Genomic DNA, 4,127 nt, shown 5'->3' on the forward strand with positions numbered 1-4,127 from the left:
TCCCTCTTTCTTTCACTTCTTTTTCCTCACCTAAAACCCAAGGAATGGGTGGGAAACCATTCCCTCACTAATTTTTATTAATACTAAACATAAAATTTAATTAAAAATAAAAAGCATTTTATTAATTAAAATGAGCTTCCCTCTCATACCGACGTCGAAACTTTACAATGTAGATGACGTCATCTGCAAAATAATCTTTTATAAGGTGATCGTATCCGACTTCGTGATTTCTACGCAACGACGGCTTTCTTGGGTTATATCGTCCACGTGATGTTTCGCCTAGTCGGTTTTGATAGTATGAAACCGTTTTCGCCATGACGGAACCGATAAACTTAGCCTTCTCTACAGCCGTCGAATCGGATGATGAAGATGATAACATTTTGAATAATATTTTTTGGAGAGAAATATAGGTTATGGGTTAAAAAAAAGATAGAATATTATAATATTTATAGGTTAAGAAAAGGGAAAAAAAAAAATATATATATATATATATATATATATATATATATATATATATATATATATATATATATATAGGCTATATAGCCGTTTGGAATAAAAAAAGGAACAAAAAATAACCAGCCAATCATGTGAAGAGAGAGAGTGCGGGACTCCCTCCCCCCACCTTTTACCCACGTTTCCTTTCCCGCACTCTCAGTGCGGTGTTTCTTTGTGTGTGATCGTTTCTCGCGGCTTCCCCGCTCACCACTCCGTCCGGCCTAATCATGGGACAACATATGATTTAAGTTTTTTTTTTTTTTTCTTATGTTTTGTAACATTGATACAATATCAACCTTCAGTTTGGCTAAGTAGTTGAAAATCTAATTTTTAGTTTATAAGTTTATCAAAAAACTAACTCACATGACAGTTAGTTTATAAGTTATGATAAACTACTTTTAGGGTCTTATCAAATAATAAAAAAGTTTGGGGTTTAATTTCATAACTACTATTTATTGGCTTAGTGTTTAGCAAACTTAAATATAGAACTTAACTTTTTGAACCTTATTTTATTTTCTAAACCATAATATTTTAAAATAGAAAATTTTAAGCTAAACATTTTTAATTTATTAATTTATTTGCTTTTGTGGCACCATCATAAATCAATAAGACTTTTGTGATTTGTCCATAACCACTTTTGAAGTTAAAAAATCAATTCTAAACAACCTATAAATTACAATAAAATCAAAAAATAAACTAGTTTATATGTGGCAAACAGAACATTAAGCATCGAATAAGCAAAAAAAAGCCTAAACTATAGAGCATCAACTAAGCAAGATTTGATCAAAATCATCATAGTCAACGGACTATTCATAATTATATCACCATAAACCAATTGTAAAATTGTCCAGAAACAAAACTAAAGAGCATCAACAGCCACATGAGTCTCAGAATCTATGAAATTTTCCCTACTACAATATATAACCACACCAAGTGACAGATACATGATCAATAACACGATCCATTGTCGAGCAATCGAAGAAGACGCTAACTGCTGCGATTTAGGGTTGGAAGGCTGACCAAATTCGTTGTGAGTAGTTTCCGAACATTGTCGATTAGTCTTCTTAAACGAGTGAATCGGATCCACTGACCAAGAATGTGGGATATGAATTTGTAAATCTTGATTTAAAACAGGAATTGGATCTGAACCCACGTTCGAATCTGAACAAGAATCAAAGGGTTTCGGGAAATCACTAGAATTATCCATATTCTCTCTAAGATTTAGGGCATCAACTTCTTGTGAAGACGATTTAGGAGAATCAAATATAAGCATATCTTCAAATGCCGGAATGGAGATTTCATTCTCTTCCGGTAGATTGCAGAATTGCGACGGTGTTATTGGTATCTTCGAACACGATGGAATAAGCGGTTCCTTTTCCATCAGGAATTCCTCGAAAACACTTCAATTCAACAAATCAATCAAGGGTGTTTCCCCATGTGGGTATTCTACTAAACAAGAACAAAGAACATGAAATTAACAACGAACCTTATGATACATGCAAATGGATTCAGGACAAATTCTGAAATTAACAACGAACCTTAGTTGCGTATGTATATGGATTTTATTCAATTTTTTTTCTTTCAAAAACTAGTATTGTGTAGATTGAAGACGGAGAATGAGGGGTGATTAAACATATGTGTTGATCGAGTCATTCTCTAATGTTTAGGGTCCTACGAATGCTCCGTGAACCTCTTTTTTTTTTTATTGGAGTAAACTACAAATTTAGTCCTTTGACTATTTTTCAATTTACATATTTAGTTTTGTTGATATAAATGATATTATTATTGCTATTTTTATTGAAGCCAAAAAATAGATTTACTGGACTATGTTCATTCATGAAAATTATTAGACTGCCATGTCATGAGATAGACCGTTTAAGTTTGAAGCTTGTGCTATTCGAAAATATATGACTATTTCATATGAGGTATTTAATTTTCAAATGATCAATGCTATATAGTGTCAGATATGTAACATCCTAAAAATTCATAGTAAATTTTTCATTTTAAAAACAAATAACCATACAAACGAGTTCTTTCAAAACCGGTCAAAGTGAATATATTGTTTAAACATCAGGGTATAAATCACAAATAACCAATGCAGAAAATAACCAATGCGGAAGACTCTGGGGGATGTAGTGCACGTCAGACCTTTCCCTTTCGTATCGGAAGTACCTGAAACCATAAACATAAAACTGTACGCACAAAACTTAGTGAGTTTCCCAAAATATCACATATCATTGCGCCTAACCCGGAGGTATATTCCAACCCACCATATAATAATGAGCCTAGCCTTGGGGGCTGACCCAACCCTAGGGTTTCTTTCAACCCAACATATAATCATGGGCCCAACCCTGGGGTTTATTTCAACCCAACATACAATTATGGGCCCATCCCTGTGGACATACAATAATGGGCCCAACCATGAGGTTTATTTCAACCCAATCATACAAACATGCAAGAGTCACAAAAGATATCTAGCATCATACAACAAAATCCAGTGGCTTGGCATTGGTGTCTTCGGCCCACAAGTACAATGCTAAAACTCACTTGACTCAATAAATCGAATAAAAACCCAGCTCAATGTCGCGCTGACTGCAACTAATAGCTCTCACTGCCAAAAGATAGGTGTTAAACACTTCCTATCAATCCATACAAGACAAAACATAAGTCTACCTTCTAAAAATAAAATTTTGACTAAAAGTCAACCCATGCCAAAATTCAACGGTCAAAGTCAACAACCACTGTTGACTTTAGTCAATCGCCACATCATGGCCTTCCTTGGCCACGTCGTGGTCCTCATGCGATCAAACAGACCGGAATCCCAGTCGCCACGCCGTGGCGACGTAAGGCCACGCCGTGGGAGTTGAGATTCCAACAACTTAATGGATTAAGCTGTTTTCTTTGATTCCAAGAGCTCTAAAGCTCAAATCTGGTCCATACTATGGTCTAAATGAATAAGTTTTCTGATTTTATCCATTAAAACACCCAAAGAGATCAAGGCCTTAAACCTTAGGTCCAAATAAAGCCACAATCCATGATGTCTTAACCATTAACTCCTTACTCTGTAAAAGTCCTCAACCTAATCACTCTAGAAGGGTTTATAATACCAGATCTATCATATAGGTGGAAGCTTTATAAACATGCATACCCAACATGTCTAAAATCCATTTTAGGTCTTAATAAGCTAAGAATGCCTAAAATTCATGCAATGATAAAAACTCCAACCAATGTCTAGATCTACAACATATGTTGCTCTTGGGACCTAGGAGAGTCATAAAGTTGCCAACTTTATGAGTTCCTTCCTCCAAACTAGCTCAAACATGAAGAACATAGGACAATATTCAAGATCTAACCACAAAATCCTTGAAGTTAGAGCCTTTGACACTTACAAAGGTCCAAAAGCTATGAGGTATGTTGATGGTGTTGCTTCCTTGCAAGATCCCACAATAGAGCACATTCTTCTCCTTCTTCTCTTCTTTTCCAAGCTAACAAATGCTCCAAAAAAGGCCACAAACACCAATGGAATGGAGGCTAGGGTTTCTCTGAGATATAAGGGTGCTGGAGGCTGAAGATGAACCCTGGGAATGGATTAGAGAAGTTTAAATATGAAGCAAGCCCTAAAAGAATCA

The 4,127-nt window shown here is 35.2% G+C and overlaps 1 long non-coding RNA gene across 1 annotated transcript; it reads right to left on the bottom strand.

Moving 5' to 3' along the window:
• Nucleotides 1–1,276: 1,276 nt before the first annotated feature.
• On the bottom strand, nucleotides 1,277–2,157 carry LOC145100095 (uncharacterized). The gene is made up of 2 exons (XR_013704817.1): nucleotides 2,037–2,157; nucleotides 1,277–1,947 (listed from the first exon to the last, which is right to left on the bottom strand). It is a non-coding gene; the product is annotated as an uncharacterized LOC145100095 (long non-coding RNA).
• Nucleotides 2,158–4,127: the final 1,970 nt, after the last annotated feature.

Source organism: Lactuca serriola, chromosome 4, assembly GCF_051521515.1.
Source record: "Lactuca serriola cultivar US96UC23 chromosome 4, Lser_US96UC23_V15, whole genome shotgun sequence".
Lineage (NCBI taxonomy): Eukaryota > Viridiplantae > Streptophyta > Magnoliopsida > Asterales > Asteraceae > Lactuca > Lactuca serriola.